The sequence below is a fragment of the Ictidomys tridecemlineatus genome, chromosome 7, assembly GCF_052094955.1.
Source record: "Ictidomys tridecemlineatus isolate mIctTri1 chromosome 7, mIctTri1.hap1, whole genome shotgun sequence".
Taxonomy (NCBI): domain Eukaryota; kingdom Metazoa; phylum Chordata; class Mammalia; order Rodentia; family Sciuridae; genus Ictidomys; species Ictidomys tridecemlineatus.
In genome coordinates, this window is record NC_135483.1 from 62,312,593 (window position 1) to 62,331,582 (window position 18,990).

Below are 18,990 nucleotides of genomic sequence, written 5' to 3' on the forward strand. Positions count from 1 at the left end.
GTTAAGATAGAGATTCAACATGTATGAATATGTAATAATGAATAACACTATTATATATAATTATAATGCACCAATTAAACAAAAGAATGGGGAAAAAATAGATTTGGATTCAGAGAATCCAGGTGCAGCCTGAGACTCCAGTCATGTGGTACTGTGGACATACCTGTCACAGAAAGTCTTTTAGTTAATGCCACATCTAGTCCTGGGAAAACAGTGGGCTAATATAGAGGTGAATCTAGAGAAAGGACAAAGATTTCCCAGCAGAGTGTGGTGGTGCATGCCTGTAATCCCAGTGGCTGGGGAGGCTGAGGCAGAAAGATCACAAATTTGAAAGCAACCCCAGAGATTTAGCAAGGTCTTCAGCAACTTAGTGAAACCCTGTCTCAAGTAAAAAGTAAACTAAAACAACAACAACAACAACAACACAAAAACAAAAACAAAAAACAAAACTGGAGATATAGCTCAGTGGTAAAGCACCCCTGGGTTCAATTCCTAGTTTAAAAAAAAAAAAAAGGTTTCCCAAGCATAGTATGAATCAGTGGATAGAATACTGTTAGCTTTAACAGTGGGAAAGAAGACCATGTCCCTTCACCAGGATTATTTATTTACTTTTATTGGGAGAAAGGACAAGGATTTCCCAGCAGTTTACTGATGAAGAAGTGGTTAAAATACCCTGCACTACACAAAATTATAAGGATTTTGTTGTTAGTTCCACAGTTAATTACCTGCTCCGATCTCTCTCACTGGGATTTTTTTCCCCCCTGTACTGGAGATTGAACCCAGGGGCACTTCACCACTGAGCTATATCCTCAGTCATTTCTATTTCATTTTGAGACAGAGTTTCACTAAATTGCTGAGTCTGGCCTGGTACTTGGACTCCTCCTGACTCTACCTCCCAAGTTGTTGTTGGGTTGCTCTATGATTTTAGAGCTCTTCCTAAATCTAGATGATTTAGACATTCTGAACACTTAAGTATACTTCAATAAACTGAATGCTGTGGCACACACGTTTAATCCCAGCAATTCAGGAGACCAAGGAAGGAGGATCAAAAGTTCAAGGCCTACCTCAGCAACTTAGCAAGATTCTGTCTCAAAATCAAGGGGCTGGGATATAACTATTGGGAGCACACCCCTGGGTCTAATCCCCAGTGTCACTGTTTTAGTTAGTGTTTGCATCACTGTGACCATTTCACCTAACAAGCAAAATTAGAGGAGGAAAAGTTTATTTAGGCTCACAGTTTCAGAGATTCAGTCTATGGACAGTCAGCTTCATAACTCTGGGCCCAAAGTGAGGTAGAACATCATGGCAAAAGGTGTAGCAGAGGAAAGTACCTCAGGATCCACCAACAAAAAAGCATAGTGTTCTGCTCAACAGGGACAAAATAGAAACCCCCGAAACAAACCCCCAGGGACCTACTTCCTTCGGCCACACCCTACCTGTCTACAGTTACTACCTAGTTAAACCATATCAGTGGTTTAGGTTGATTAGGTTACAGCTTTCATCACCTAATCTTTTCACCTCTAAAAAGTCTTGCATTCGGTCTTACATGTGAGCTTTTAATAGGATACTTCAGATCTAAACCATAACAACCACAAAAAATAAATGCTATAATAATAATATTAAAATTAAATAATATTTTTAAAGAAAGCCCAACTTTTTCATTTGTCAAACATCTAATTATTAAAGCACAAAAAAATTATTTTTGAAACATTTTAACCATCTTATTAGAGATGATGGTGGGGCGGAGTAAAATACAAACCAATGTTGCTTTTTTATATTAATATCTGACAATGTGAAAAAATGGATTTCATCTGATTTACAGTAGCCCTGAGAATAGATGCATCAGATGCAGCAGCTCCTGCTGCTTTTAGGATACAGCATTCAGGTAACATAACCTTCCATCTACATCACCACAAGAAGTGACAGACACTGACATGGCTCCACACACTGGAAGTGTCTTTAACAGGGTCCTATAGTCCCCTCTGTGCTGACAACTCACTCCACACCCACACAAGTCATTGACTGCATCTCTGTGAATAAAATATTTTTATTTCTACCACATGATTTGACACTAAAAATTATTAAAAAGAACTTAAAACCAAAGCCATGACCGAAAAAAAAGCCAATGTGTTGTGTGTGTATCATTTTATTCTTGGGACTAGTTTTATTATTTTTGGAACTGTTACAAGACTTCTGTTAAGCATGTTGAATGTTAAGAGGAAACAGACTCTTGGCAAATGTGGAAAGCCAATTACAGAAAACACCCTGCTAGAGCTAGAGAGACATGAGAGAGGGACTGGGGGAAGCCGGTCCACCTCCCCTACCCCCACTTCCCAAAACACAGATAGTAGAATCACTGAGTAGAAAAATTCTACCATTCTTTCTTGTCTTTATTTTTCTATTTATAGAAAAAACAGTAAAATGATACTTCTCAACAAAATCTTATTATACAGTAGAGGACAGCATGGAATTACTTTTTTTCCCTCTTTTTGGGGTACTGAAGAGTGGATCTTCGGCCTCAAACAATGCTAGGCAAGTGCTCTACCACTGAGCTACATCTCCAGTCCCGGAGTTTCTTGCCCAAAGGTAAGTCTGATATAGGGAGAAGTAATATTTCCAAAATAAATATATCAGACAATGATTATTTGATATACCAGAAAGAAAAATGCTTATCACTAATACAAAAATAAAAATAGCTGGGTGTGGTGGTGCATACATACAATCCCAGTGGCTTTGGAGGCTGAGGCAAGAGGATCACAAGTTCAAAGCCAGCCTCAGCAAAAGCAAGGCATTAAGCAACTCAGTGAGACCCTGTCTCTAAATAAAATACAAAATAGGGCTGGGGATGTGGCTCAGTGGTAAGTGTCCCTGAGTTTAATCCCCAGTACAAGGGGTGGGGAGAAGGAAAAGGAGAAGAAAAAGAAGAAAGAAAATTACATTTTTAAATGCTTGAATTATAAATACTAATTTATTGAACTCTTAGAGGCATATCTACTTATACAGTGTGGTAAAAGCATGCTGTCGTGTAAATACTTATTAGAGGATTGGAATAGAAGAAACTTTAATTTCCTATTGATTTTTGTAAAACTAGAAAGTGGATCTAGAAAAAGAATCAACAGAAGAAGCAAATCTGATTTATCTTTCAGCTATTCCTTCATGATGTTCTCCCATGAAATGGGGCATCGTGCTTAGTACCAAAAATGTACATACATGTTAAGACAGGATTTCTGGCCTCAAGAAACTTCCCACTTTATCTTATTTTTCTTATTTATTTATAGAGTTATTTATTCATTTTGGTACTAGGAATTGAACCCAGGACACTTTCTCACTAAGCTACATCCCCAGACCATTTTTATTTTTGAGACAGGGTCTCACTAAAATGCTGATACTACTGGCCTGCCTGGTTGGAACTTTTAGTTTTACAGTGCGAAGTGCAATCAAATACAATATGGTAAAAGCAGAAAAGAAAACAAAATAATAACAATAACAAAATACAGTAACCCATGTGAAAGGTGCATTAGAAGTCTACATGGAGCATTCTTGTTAGAAAGAGCCACATACATGAGGTTCAGAGTGTATTGGGGGATTCAAGGGAGCCACATGATGTATTAGGTAATGGGGGTGCCAAAGGGAAAGTCTGCATATTCATTTGGAGATATAGGCAGGAGACAGACCATGATAGATATCTGATCTGAGCACCATCTGAAGAGGAAAGAAAAGGTACAATCATTGTAAAAGATTTTTAAAATGTAGATTTTTAAAAGGCAAGGTACCCCAGGACCATGAACAATAGGGAGCCATCCCCACCCTTAGTTTGAGGGGCTAAAGACAAGACAGTATAATTGGTTGTGGGCTAGATCTAAGGGGGACTGGACAACATGTTGGGCACCAAGAAATATTTGTTAAGTATTGATACTTGGTAAGTAAAGCTATGTGACTGTGATTTTATTTTAAATATTTTTATACATTTGTAAGATGTTTGATAGTCACCAACTTACTGTGATTTGACTTACGATTTTTTCTTTTTTTGTACTGGGGGATTGAACCCAGGGGTGCTGAACCACTGAGCCACATCCCAGCCCCATGTTTATTTTTTATTAGAAAAAGGGTCTTGCTGATTTGCAAAGTGTCCCACTAGGTTACTGAGACCAGTTTTGAACTCTGGATCCTCTTGCCCCAGCTTCTGGGCCTCTGGGATTATTGACTTACATTTTTTTGACTTGACAGGGTAAAGATGTATTCCTATAAACAGTCTGTTTTTCAGTTTCACTACAATATTCAATCAATTGCATGAGATTTTTAACACTTTATTATAAAACAGGCTTTGTGTTAGATGATTTTGCTCAACTGTAGGCTGATGTAAGTTTCCTGAGCACGTTCAAGGAAGTCTATGCTAAGAATAGATTAGGTGTATTCAAAGCAAATTCAACTTAACAATATTTTCATCTTACCACAGGGTTATGGGGACATGACCCCATCATGAGTCAAAGACCATCAGTAACTATATATCAAATGGGAAAAGCTTAATTTGGGGGGGATTTTTTTTTTTTTTTTGAGACATAACCATTAGTTAATGAGACCAGGTGGTTATATTTGGGCCTGGCACTTGGGGCACGTGGGGAGCTTAAACACTGAGCACAGCAGTGTGACTTGATGGATCAGGCTTGGCAGCTGCTGTCCTTTGCTCCATGCTGCATCAGGGGATGCCCTGCCAGTGTTTCAAGGGAGATAGAGTACCATTTGCTGGCCAAGAAGAGAGAGGTAAGTGCTAGCTGTGGGTGTAAGGGGAGGGGAGAGGGGTGGAGACACTCCTTTTGTTTCTTTCAGGTCCCAGAACATCAAATCCTGTTAAGACAGGATTTCTGGCCTCAAGAAACTTCCCACTTTATCTTATTTTTCTTATTTATTTATAGAGTTATTTATTCATTTTGATACTGGGAAGTGAAACAGATCCTTAATCACAAAAGTTAAACAGACTTAGCCAACTTGATTTCCAATGATATTGAGCCTCAGAAATCACATGGATTGAGTTGCTAATGATTCCCTTCAGAATAATTTTATTTCTAACTTTTTAACTCTCCTTATACGCTGTGAACATGCAACAACTTGGATTGATTTGAAAATGACTACTCTCTTTTTCTTCATCTTTCTCAGAGCTACAGATGGGCAGTATAATAGACACACACTATGGGAAAATGCCTTAAAAGATGGAGGGAAGCACCAGGGGCAGCGACTTGTTAGCCTTGATGGTCACTAGGGGTATGCCACTTAGCCAAAGGTATGAACTGAAGAAAGGAAGAAACAGGAACATCTCATAGCGCAATTCTTTTTCTCAGCTTATGCTACTGAACTCCCCAAATTCCTGTCTTGAATCCTTTATCCTCCTCCTTTCTCCATCTGCTGAAGGACTGGATGACTTATAAGCACTCATCCAACAACTGAATGATGGAAGGAGGAAGTCAGATCCTCTTTAGGGTTGGTCACAAGCATGGCCAGTAGGTACAGCGATTCTATGAAGCAGCACATCCAAAAGAAGAGAAAAGAAAGGAAACAGGTAAACAGAAGATGAGAATACTTAGCATACGCCACTTTTGTGCCAAAGGTTTGTGTGCAAGAGGACAGGGAACGCCAATTTGTAGGGGTATTTTTATTAAAAATTGTAGGGATGCCAGATGTAGTGATACACTCAGGAGGCTGAAGCAGGAGGGCTGCAAGTTTGGAACCTATCTCAGCAATTCCACACTCAGGAACTTAGTGAGACCCTGTCTCAAAAAAAAAAAAAAAAAAAAAAAAAAACAAAGAACTGGGAACATAGCTCAGTGGTAGAGTCCTTGCCTAAGATGTATATAACTCTGGGTTCAATAACCAGTATTGGGAAAGGGGAAAAAAAAAAAAAAAAATATATATATATATATATATATATATATTTTCACACTGTCACCTAAAACATAAATAAATGAAAGAGCTAACACCAAAAAATGCTTAAATAAGTAAATTGTCCAAAAGTTCCAATAAAAAATGTTTTAATTGGTAGGTAGTATGGCTCAATGTTAAATTACATGCTAAGTAAATGCTAGGCCCTAAGTTTAGCCCCAGCACCAAAAAGAAAAAGGAAAAAAAATAATAATCTCTAAATTGAAAAATAAACCTCATACCTATAGGAATAAGACTGGATAGTGTTATTAAAAATACATATCGGGACTGGGGATATGGCTCAAGCGGTAACGTGCTCGCCTGGCATGCATGGGGCTCTGGGTTCGATCCTCAGCACCACGTAAAAATAAAGATGCTGTGTCCACCGAAAACTGAAAAATAAATATTAAAAAATTCTCTTTCTTCTTCTCTCTCTCTCTCTTTAAAAAAAAATATCCACATGTTTCTGAGCAGTCAATATCTGTTATAGTTTAGATATTTGTCCCCCAAAAGCTCAGGTGCAATGCAAGAAAGCTTAGAGATGAAATGATTGGGTTATGAGAACCTAATTAATCCACTGATAGAGATTAACTGGGTGGTAACTGCAGGCAAGGAGAGTGTGGCTGAAGGAGGTGGGTCATTGGAGGCATGCCTTTGGGTGTATATTTTGTCAGTGGTGAGGGGAGTCCCTCCCTATCCTCATTGGTTGCTTATGGTCTGAGACCTCTGAAACCATGAGCCTTCAAATACACTTTTCTTTCTTTAATTGTTCTTGTCAGGTCTTTTGGTCATAGAAGTGAAAAACTGACTAAAACAGTATCTTAAGCCAGAATCACAACTGTATGTCCACCAACTTAAGGCCTTGGCAAGACACCTGACTAGAGTTGCAATTTCCACATCTTTAAGATGGGGTAATAATTATACCTGACTCCTAGAATTTTTGTGAAGATTAAACTTGGAAGAGCACTGGGTATAATCCAAGTGTTCCATAAACAGTATTCTGTATATAAATTTATTTATAGTTATATATGAATACCAAAGCAAAAATTCTAAGAGAAAGACTTGCTGGAAGTCTCATACTTACTCTGCAAGGTATTGTGATAGTGTGCATCACATTACCTAATGCTTGTGTTTATTATAAACATCTTACTTTGATTTCACTCAGTTTAACCTTTAAATTTTAATCATTTATTCAATAACTTAAAAATAAAATCAGTTTAATCATAAAAATTAACACTTTAAATGCTAGAAATTTAAACAAAATTAAATTTGCCTCACTTACACAACTATTTATGTTTCAATTCCAGGGAGATCTATAATATTTATGCCAATGATTTCTGCTTTTTAATTCCTATGTTGTGATTGGTGAGGGCAAAGAGCCCGCAAAAATTGTCATTTGAGGAAGCTGTGATAATCTTTTTTACATCTTTCCTTGCATTTCTTCCCTTTCCCATACCTTAAAAAAGACAGAAAGAGATCACACTGGTATGAATTTGAGGAAAGTCTGTAAGAAAAATTATTTAACACTAAATCTGGTTTAGTGGAAATCCCTCTAATAAGAAATGAGGTCATGTCTCTTGCAATGAATCATGTCATTACATTTATTTTCTTTTCTGGATGCCTTCCTTCCTTCATTTGTTTGTCATTTCCAAGTCTTTATTCTTGTTGATTACTCAATTAAATGAAATCAGTGAGGGTTTTTTTGAAGGCATAAAACTGAAGCTAATACAATAATGGTTTCCTATCCAGTTTTTAAAAAGCAAATATCAAGTTTGTTTTATTCCAAGTTCTCCACTTTCTATTTGTGCTTTGATTTCATATGCATCTTCTCTCCTTTACCAGGGCTCCTCTTTCTCCCCCTCCCCCCCCTTTTTTTAGTACTGGGGAATGAACCCAAGGGCCCTTTACCACTGAGCCACATCCCCAGTCCTTTTTATTTTATTTTTTTATTTGTTCTAATCAGTTATACATGACAGCAGAATGCTCTTCAATTCATTGTACACAAATAGAGCACAATTTTTCTCTTCTCTGGCTGTACACGAATAGAGGCACACCATTCATGCAATCATATGTATACCTAGGGTAATGATGGCAGTCTCATTCCAACATCTGTTCTATACCCATGCTCCCTTCTGTCCCCACTCTTTGCCCAATCCAAAGTTCCTCCACTTATCCCATTCCCCCCACCATTATGGATTAGCATGTGCTTATCAGAGAAAACATTTGGCCTTTGGTTTTTTGGGATTGGCTTACTTCAATTAGCATGATATTCTCCAACTCCATTCATTTCAGTCCTTTTTTATTTTGAGACAGGGTCTGGCCAAGTTGCTGAGGCTGTCCTCAAACTTGTAATCCCCCAAATTCTCCTGTCTCAGCCTCCAGAATCGCTGCAATTAGAGTTGTGTGAGTTAAAAAAAAGCCTGGTGTGAGCTTTGATGCTGAAAACAAAAGAGAAAAAAATTTATTCTTTATTATAATAATGTTCCCCTACCTAGAAAACTTTAGGATGAAAGAAAATCCTCTGCCCCACTAGTTTGATTGATCTTCACACATTTCTTTACTGTTTTAATTTTCCTTTACTCCAAAATTACACTCCAAAACATTTTATACAACCACACTTAAATAACTCCCATATATTTTCAAAAATAATTTGAGAACTGCAATCACCTCAAGGGCTCTTTAAAGCATCTCTCCCTTCCAAGACCTTGAGACATGATCCAATACATAGGATATATTACTATTTCAATCCTAGAATTAGAATGAGTATCTTAACAGTGGAAACAAACTTGGAAAGCTATTTAGCCTAGCGCCTTCATTTTACCCGTGGAAACTAAGACCCTGAAAGGCTGTGATGGATATTGACATAATTTTTTAATATGTAGTTACTCTTACCCAAATTTTACAAAGGACAGATGGATTATCCGTAGGTTCTAATTAAAGGACTCTTGAAGAAGCCATTTTTCTAAGTTGGTCCTTATCAATTCCCTTAATATCATTCATTTTAATTTAAAGGAAACCTTTCCGTCAATGTCAAGTATAATGATTTCATTTCCTTTAAGACGATTTTGTTTGTAAATAGCACTTTATACTGTTCTTCAAATCTGTGATCTCCAAAAAGTTAACATTATCCCACTGCGATGTTCCAACCATCGAAAGGACCCCGGGCTGAAGAACGGGACCGCGCAGGCCCCGCGCCCCGCACCCGTTTAGATCCGGGGAAGGGCGACCGCAGGGACAGAGGCGGCCGCGACCAGACAATGTCCTGCATTCACCAAGGCCTCGGCCAATCACAGGCCGGCACCTCCCGGCCCCGCGCGGCGCCACCGGCCACGGCCTGGCGGAGGAGAGCTTGGCCTTCGGCGGCCATCTGCGGCCATCCCGGACAGGGGCGCCACGCGGGGAGGGCTTGGGCGGCGGGAGCCACGGCGTCCCCTCGGGGCAGGGGTCGCGCACCGAGGGCAGGACACATTGTCCCCTCCAGCTTGAACTCGGCGCTGTCCCTTTAAGACTATCCTCCTCCCGGGGCCGAGCAGAGCGTTGGCGGCCTCGCCGCAGGGGGCCGCGACATCCGGGCTACCAGGCTAGGGACAGTGATGGCCCTACGGTCAGCGCCTAGCGCCCGCGAAACACCCGGCTCGCCGCAGTTGAAGGGGCGCCTCCAGCCTAAAGAGGCCCTTCAGGGCACACGAGTCCCCAGCGTGGGGCTGGCCAGCTGCCGTCCCCACCCACCCGGGTTTCGCGGACGCTTATGCCCGGTGGCCAGAACCGGCACGCGGGTCACGGACCTCAGCCCGCGGCGCTGCGCAGCGCGCGCCCGCTTCAGGGCCGCCCCTCCTCCTGCGCGTGCCCAGGGGGCGGGACGCCGTGGAGACAGCCAATCAGCAAAGGGCATCCAGGGACCGCCCCTAAAGTCCTCGCGGGGGGCGGTACGGGAGGGAGAACTTCGTGGGGGGCAAAGCGGCAGGAGGCTGGTGGGAGAAGCCGGAGCGCTGTGGAGTTGTGCAGTTAGGCGCAGAGCCGGCCAGCTCCGACTCGGAAGCTGTGCGAGAGTGAAAGGGACGTGAACCGCGGGGAGGGTGACTGGCCGCGCGTGAGAACCCGCGCGGGCGGGCGGGCGGGCGGGAGGAGGCGGGAGTCGCCGGGAGCAGGTGGTGCGGCCGGAGGGGGCGGGGAGAGGGCGAGAAGTGGGGGGCGCTGGCACATCCTGGAGATTGGAAAACCGGGAGTGGATGTACTGAGTTAATAAGCGAACCGCCAGAAGCTGTCAAAGCTTATTTATGCAGGACAGAGAATTTAGAGAAGTTGTGTGGAGTAAGATTTTCCTCCTTTCAGTGTTTTTTTTTAAATGGCTGCATATTTTTAATAAGATATTTATTAAAGTTGCAAGTTGGTCACTTAACATTTTAAATAATAAGGGTTAGGAGAAAGGAACAAAGGGCATTTTAAAAACAAATTTCTGTGATCCACTTTACTAAAAATGTACGAAATGATGTTTCCAGACATTTAGGTACATTGAGTTAATTTGTAGGTACCATAGCGGGTGTACTGGCTGAAAGATTACTGCCTACCCCTCTTCCAAAGTCTCATTTCCCCCACCTGCAGAATAAAAGCCATGAAATCCCCTACCTATCCCACAGCGCATTTTGAGACTCCGTGTATGTTTAAAGAAAAAAAATATAAGCACTGCCCCGCTGTATGAGTAGTGATCCCAGGGGAGCTATCTGACACCCCCCCCACACACACACACACCTTTTCCTCTGTGCATGCTCGGGGTGGTCTCGTCCATTTCCAGAGAGTCATCTTGCTTCAGCACCTCTTTCCTGAAGTCCAGGCATATTTAACTTGGATGCCACAGAAATTTCAAAATCTACGCGTTCTAAACGGAGTTCCGCACCTTCCCTCCAAACCTGGCGTTTTTCCCATCTCAGCAATGGCATCACTATAGCCCGGTCATCAGCCCCTCTCCCATCTCTTTACGCCCACAGATCCGTTTTATGTTCGCACTTCTTGTCTGGTTGTCGCTCCTGCCAAGCTCTGACTACCCTAGTGCTAGCCACCTGTCTCCCACCTGGATTACCACAGTTACCTGCTCATTGCTCTCTCCGCCTCCACATTTCCCCTCCCCCATCCCGAAGGAGCAACTAGATAGATGCCTTATTTAATTTTAATCCATCGTGTTGCATTAGTTTCAGATCTTTTAAGGGCTCCCTTTTGCTCTCAGGAAAAGACCTTTCTCTTAAGGCCCCTCTAATGCTGTTTCCGCTTTCGTCTTTGGCTGTATCTTTCACCTTGGCCACTCCTCTCTCCTGTCCCCGTGTTCCAGTCAACCTGAACTGCTTTCAGTTCTCTCTTCGTGAGAGTTCTCAAGCTGCTACCACTTCCCTGTTGCCTTAACCGATGTGCTGGCTCCCTTTCTTTCCCGAACCTCCTTCCCCACACTGAGGGTTTGTGCGCCCAAAGCAACCCTCCTCTACTGTGTACCCATATGTCTGTACCGCGGTGGCCTGTGGTCCTGCCTGGTGGCCATGTCCCATGCCAGCCTGTGAGGCAGGAGCTGCATCGAGCTCACCATTGTTACCATTCCTAGGATGGTCCTGGCTATACTTGATGGGAAACCAGCAACCCTTGTAGAATAATAGTGATGGAGACCAAATATAAGGAGTAGCCTTTTTTGTTTTTGTTTTGAATGTCTCCTCTCTTAGTTACAAGTTTCTTTGTGTGTTTTTTTTTTTAAGATACAAGTTTTGAATTAATTTGAAGTGTTTGTCACAATCAAGTGTTCATTTCTTAGCATTAATAGCATATGTTTTGTGAAATGAAATTCTGGAACGGTTGCTGACTGTTCAATGCACATAGGCAGAAATCTACATTTTAAGCTTGTACTCTGGAACTTTAACACTGAGTTGAAACTAATGCCCCAATAATGACTGAAGAAAGGAGTGGAAGAGAACAGTGCTAAGCTGAGAATTCTGGTTCCTTGTTGATTATATTCATTTTATAGACAATATGTTAAGAAATTGCCCTGGCTCTGGGGGATTGGGGGGCTCCCTCTCTCTCCCTCCCTCCATTTAAATCCTGGTACTCTTAGTATTTTTCCTTTGTTTATATGAGACGTCATTGTAAACAGTTGAAATTCTCATTTTTCTGTGCTCACTCCCAGCTAGCCATGCTAACATATGTACCTTTCGATCTCTAATATTTTTAAACTTGGCCCTGCTATACACTTTCCAATAAAGTTAAACAAGTATTCTTTGTTAAGCAATGTAATATTTAGAAGGGAGGATAGGGGAATAAATCTTAACTACTGCAAATTGTTTCCCTTCAGCCTTACTCTGAAGGAGATCCTTGTTTGTTTCCTCAGGGCTGTACAACTAGTTTGTTGATTTTGTTACACTTTGGTGGGAGGGAGCAGAAATTAGTTTAAAAAAAAAAAAGAAGGGAGGAGAGTTTGTTTATTAAGCACAGAATAAATGAGATACAAAAATCAAGCAACAATGTACTTTGAGCTAGAAAAAGATAAAGATAAATTAATTTGTTTCTATGCTTTTGTGCTATAATTAATATGATTTATATGTCCCCATTTGTTTAATGAAAACAATATTTAAAGCAGAAAAACTGTTCATTATGCTGTTCACTGTTTCTACAGAAAAATATTCCCTAAGTATGTATCTTATCTGTTTCCAGGACATGCCAAGTGACTTATAAACAAACGATAAGACAAAAATAAATGCAGGAGAAATGGCTTCTCTTTTGGATGTAGGGTTATATGATTTTGAGTTTAGAAAACGTTTTAGATATTCTAATTTGGTAAAGGTTTTACAAGTATAGTTTACTTACATTGTAGGTAACTGCATTTTTAACCCTTTAAAACCTCTTTTAAAATGTTATTTTTGGGGTGGGGGGTGTATTGGTTAGGGTTACTGGCCAAATTATATTTGTATGCATATATGAATATGTAACAACAAATCCTGTCAATTATGTGCAACTGTATTTTTAAAAATGGAAAGAAAAAAATGAAAAAAAGAAAATGTTATTTCCAAACTTGACAGGATGGTTAAGGATTTTTAAAAATGTTTGCAGTCAGACTTTTTAAAAGATACCTAACTTTAACAATGCAGGTACACTGGAAATACATTTTAGCTTTATTGAAACACACCATACCTTATTAGCTGACTACTTGAAAGAAATGTATATTTGAGAAAGGTCTAAGATGATGATTTTTAACAGAGATTTCAAGTTAATTGAGCACTGAAAATAATAGTAGAGATATGCAGAGTAATAACTAGAGCATAAGAGAGTGGGAAGAAAGAGGGAAGTAGAACTAAAAGACTCAGGTGTAAATCAGCTTTATACTTTCTACATGCTATGTCTGAGACGTAGTTTCCACATGTATAAATAGGGTAACTTTTGCAATCTCCACTGCCTCACAGTGCTGATGTTAGCATCTAATGAAGATAACATATCTTGTAAACCTTAAAATTCTGGACAAATAGTTACTGATAGTGTTATATACATTCCCTTTTGGACTGGGAGACATTTGGTTTTCATGGAAACAATAAAAATTATGTGTGTGTGTCTATCTACATATATAGATAATCATTGTATAATGATGTTTCAGTCAACAACAGACCACATACACAATGGTGGCCCCATAAGAGTGATGTTCTAGCCACCTTAGTTCATGTGAGCACTCACTATGAAGTTTGAACACTGACAAACTCATCAAACAATGTATTTTTCAGAATGTATCCATCATCAAGTGATTTATGAATGTATGTGTCACATTTAATACAAGCAATATGAAAAATATTCAAAGGAGGAAATTAATTACCTTTTCACAAACTCCAGTTCTCTAAAGGGGACTCATGTGTTCTTGCATTTGCTTATGGATGATAACTGATACTAGAAACAATTCAGGTGCTCCGTTAAAAAAAAAATCATTGCAGTAATTTTTGTTACAAAATCTACAGTCTAGATTTTGTTGTGCTTTAAGTATTGTACAAGAGCAAGGGAATATTTGAGTGGGGGGAGGAAACTAATTGAATAAACAAAAATAAAGCAAATATTAAATGAATATTTAATAAATATTTATTTGCTGCTATTGGCCCACAGTAAACTTAAAGGATAGATGTGTAGCGAAATGGCAATAAAAGTAATTCTTCTATTTTCCTTGACATCTTCCTACAAGTTGGAAATATTTGGCCAGCAGTTAATTATCCTAAGAGGTTTGGCTGAGAACTTATGTGCAGAATGCTAAGGTGTGCTCTGTATGGGTGGTAAAATAAATATGTTTTTTTCTCAAGGAATCTACTCTCAATTTGTGGAAAACAAAACCTAAGCCCTAACACATTTGTAAGTGATCTTTGATTCTTTGCAGTTGCTTTTTTTTTTTTTTTCCCAGTTGCTTCTCTTTGCAGTGTTCTGACAAACCCTACCAGCAAGCAGTGAAGAGAAGCTTACACCCAAGCCCATCACTCTAACCTTCTGGTATTCCACCATTACAGTCTCATTCTTTTGGATCTTTAGTTTTCCATTTTCTAAAGTTGTCTCTTAAATGCAAATCTCTATAAGAAGCTGACACCTAAATTCTTTTACCTGCTCAGCAGAGATTGTTATTACCCCATGCTGAGAGCAAGAAAAGGACCAAGATGGAGCAAAGGTGGAGATGCAGAAAACTCAATGAAGAAGTGAGGTGGCCTGAAGATGCTAACAACAAATCCTGTCAATTATGTGCAACTGTATTTTTAAAAACAGAAAAAAATGAAAAAAAGAAAATGTTATTTCTCTCTTGGGAATAGTATCTCTAGCCAGTTTCTGTGCCATGTGCCCCTATGGCATTTATGCCGTAGGGCTTCTGCTATCCATGGATTGACAGCATAGTAAATAATGGTTAAGTTGTTGCCTTCCAGGGTCTGTTCCGCCAATCCTGCCCATATGCCTAGCCTGTGGTAGAGTTCAGGTGAATTCAGAACTAATTTGTTGATAAATATGGGTATTAGAAGGAAAAGTAGCCTGAAAATCAGAAGACTTGAGTCCTCTGTGACCTCGAGTCATTCACACCTTCAACAGACTTCAGTTTCCATGTTTGTACAAGGAGGGGGTGGATGACACTCTTCTCTGGGTTTCTTCCTTTACCTTCTAACTCCCTGCCCTCCACAAGTGTGACTCTTGTTCACTGTAATTAAGTCTTTACCACAGGTGGCCAAAAACCTCATGGCCTTCAAACATGGAAAATAACCCAAATGTTCATCAATAGATGAATGGATAAACAAAATGTACTGTGCTCATACAATGAAATAGTATTCAGCCTTTAAAAGGATTGAGGTTCTGACATATGCTACAACATGGATGAACCTTGAGGGCATTATGTTAAGTGAAGCATGCCAGACACAAAAAGACAGACACTGTATTATCCCACTTGTATGAAGTACCTGAATGGGCAAAACCTAGAGAATGGAGAGAGAATAAAGATAACCAGGAGTGGAGGACGAGAGAATAGGGATTTGGTATTGAATGAATAGAGGGGTTTTATTTGAAGACGATGAAGTTCTGGAAATGGATAGGGGTGACAGTTGCACAACAATGTAAATATAATATTAAAGTCTCCGACCTGGACACTTAACATAGCTAATGTGTCAAATGTTGTATTATGCATACTTTATTGCAATAAAAATGTAAATAAGCCAGGCGCAGTGGCACATGCCTGCGATCCCAGCAATTCAGGAGGCTGAGGCAGGAGGATTGAAAGTTCAAAGCCATCATCAGCAACTCAGTGAGGCCCTAAGCAACTTAGCAAGACCCTGTCTCAAAATAAAAATTAAAAAAAATAAATAAAGGCCAGGAGCTGAGAATGTGGCTCAGTTGTTAAGCGACCCTGGGTTTAGTCCCTGGTACAGAAAAGAAAAGAAAAGATGTTAAACAAACAAAGCTGGAAGCCCACAGTGGGATTCCTGCCATTTTGTGTGATCTGCATAATGCTTTCCATCTGATTTTCTGGGGAGCTGTTTGAAATTCACCTGGCCCCAGACTCTACCTGTAAGATAGGACCCCTCCATAGTGCTCTCCAGGGAAAGCTCCTCATTTTCCCTCCAATGCACATTCCTGGCCCTGGTCCCCCAGCTCTCCTCAAGCAAAGCTCTGCTATGGCCCTCTGTCACCATTCAGGAGCTGTCATTCCAGTGCCAAGGAGCCTCTTCTCCCACTTTATTGGGGACATCACCTGGAACTGCCCCATTGCTGAAGACTATCTATGTGTAGTGTGTAACCACAGTTTCCCAGCCTTCTCACAATACCAATTTTATTATACCTGCTCTTGAACATTATGGAGGCCCCATTCTCTCAGCATCTTCCCTTGTCCCTGCTCCATTCTGATACTTCGCCATTTGCCTGCCCCTTCTCCATCCATCTGTCCTCTCTTGTGCATAAGCTCCTGAATGTTATCAGGGGGATCATACTATTGTGTGCACTGGACCCACTGCCCATTGCTTCATTGCCTGCCACCTAAAGTGAGGTTTATCAATCTTTCTACAAGTCACTTGGTGATTTTCACTCTCTTTAAGCCTCATCCTACAACATTTTAGGAGGCTACCAGTGTCATTTAAGAATGCACTATTTTGTCATTCTGCAGCATGTTTCTGCATGAAAAGAAGAGCTATGCTCCCTCTGTTTCAAGTTTCTGCACCAGAAGATCCCATTGCCTGGAATGCTGATTCTCTCCTCTTTTTGATCTGGCAAACTTCTATGTGTTTTTCAGGTCTCAGCTGTGACCTGGTCCCCACCTCATGCTACAGGAAGAAGGAGGTATATACATTTGTAGCACATTCTGCTTATTCTATCAGAACGGTATTATAGTTTCCCCAGATGTGAGTCTCACAGGAGCAGGGACTGTGACTTATTCATTATGGAATCTCCAAAGTCTGACACAGCACCTGACACAGTAAATACTGGTTAAATAAGTCACTGAATATGCTTTTGAGAGGACATTGTACTGGGTGAAGTGGTGCAGGCCTGAAATCGCAGCAACTTGAGAGGCTGAGGCAGAAGGATCACAAGTCATGGCCAGCCTGGGAAATGAGGTAGGACCAGGTTTCATTATGAACGTGTTTGTGTGTGTGTGTGTGTGTGTGTGTGTGTGTGTATGTGTGTGTGAGAGAGAATATGTGTGTGAGCATATATGTGTATGTATATAAGTATACGTATATGTCTGGGGATATAGCTCAGAGGTAGAATGCTCCTGGATTCAATTCCCAGTACCACACCTACAAAAAAATAATAGCTCATTGGTACAACACTTACCCAGTATGGGCAAGGCCTTGGGTTCAGTCTTCAGGACTGGGTGAAGGGAAAAGATTATCATAGGTTAGTCTAATTTATTTGTAATTCTTATTCTGAGACTTTATTGTATTCTTGCAAACATCAAGTCATTAACTTTTACGTTCTTTCCCTCCAATGAATAGCTGATTTTAATACTTAGTATATCAATGAGAATAAGATTTGTCTACATGTGACATAAAATCCTCAAATAATGTTAGTATAAGTAAAATAGAAGTTTTATCACAATCCTTTACAAGTTCAAGGACAGACAGTACAAGGATAGCCAGTGTGCTGATCTGGTATGTGTCTGTACTCAAATCTTAATCAATTCTCTTCCACTTTCATTTTCCTATCCTAAGGGTGTGGCTTTGTGATCCAAGATGGAAGCTGGACTTGAATTCCAGGCAGGAGAATAAAGAAGGAGTGATAAGAGAAAGCTCCCCAAAAGCTTGCAACTAATGTCCTGCTTACATCCTACTGGACCTGCTTAACCACACCTTGCTGTGAAAGATACTTAGATATACAATTCTTATTTTGGGGCAACATGTACCCAGCTGAGAATTCTCTTCTGCGAAAGAAGAGAAGCCATGGATATTGGGGGACAAAAAAAGAGGGACAGGCCATACTAGCATTTAAAAGGAGATATTTCTAAATAAGACAAAAATATAATACAGATAAATCTATAATCTAGGTTTCTTCCTTTTTTTTTTTTTTTTCCTTTTTGTACAGGAGATTGAACCTAGGGGATCTCTATCACTGAGTTACATCCCAGTCCTTTTTAGTTTTTATTTGGGACACAGTCTTGCTAAGTTACCCAGGCTTTCCTCAAATCTGTGATCCTCCTGACTCAGCCTACTGAGTTGCTGGGATTAAAGGTGTGTGCAACCGTGCCTGGCTTGAATCTAGATTTCATTGTATTCTTCCTGACTCTTAATCTCCTTTTCCAGAGGTATTGTCACTTAGACTCAGTAGTTTTTACAGCAACCTAGTCAATAAGTTTCCAGTCACACTCCCTACCCACCCAGCAGGTAATGTAAGAAACCAGCACTATGGCTTTGTCATTTGGGTGAGATTTGGAAGTGGAATGAAGGGGAAGGGAGGTTAAGGGCATAAGTAGAAAGAAAGACTCAGTAATTACAAAAAGATTTTATATTTTAACACTTTTTATTATGACCCTGAATCTCACTGGTTGGATTTTTCTTGTCTCGAGTTTTTCTCTTAACTTTCTAGGCAGTGTTGTTATCTCTGCAACTTTATCATGCATCTGCAGTTCCACCCCAGGCAGCTGGAGGGCTCTATGTCACCACGGGCCACAGGGTGCAGATTTCTTCACAGGTATTAGTTGATGCCAATCACCCAATCTCCCATCACCAAAGAGGAGGTGTCTTCAAAGGCCACAGAACAATCTCCACAACAGTACAGAGTGCAGACTGCCACCTACTCAGTTCTCTGACACTCCTGGGAGTCCAGCCTGTGCTCCATAGACTTCTCTGCCTTACAACCAGCCTCTTTGTCCTTGTCATACTCAGTCACTAGCCCAAACATCAGCTCTGTGCTCACCTATTCTTTTACTCTCATTCCCATACTTCTTCGTGCTTTTCCCTTCCCCATCTAATCATAGCTACGTCTAGGGTTGTACTTCCCTCCCAGTATCCCCACAGCATTCTCTTCCACAGTATCCCCAGAAATCCCAGTTCCTCTCTTAGCTTTGTTCTGTTTTGATTTGGCCAACCTCTTCCACTGTAAATTAACTTCTCTTAATTG

General features: G+C 40.5%; 1 long non-coding RNA gene across 1 annotated transcript; it reads right to left on the reverse strand.

The window, feature by feature from the left end:
• Window positions 1-7,843: 7,843 nt before the first annotated feature.
• On the reverse strand, window positions 7,844-9,730 carry LOC144365297 (uncharacterized). Its single transcript, XR_013423607.1, has 2 exons — window positions 8,806-9,730; window positions 7,844-8,351 (listed from the first exon to the last, which is right to left on the reverse strand). It is a non-coding gene; the product is annotated as an uncharacterized LOC144365297 (long non-coding RNA).
• Between the last annotated feature and the right edge of the window lie 9,260 nt (window positions 9,731-18,990).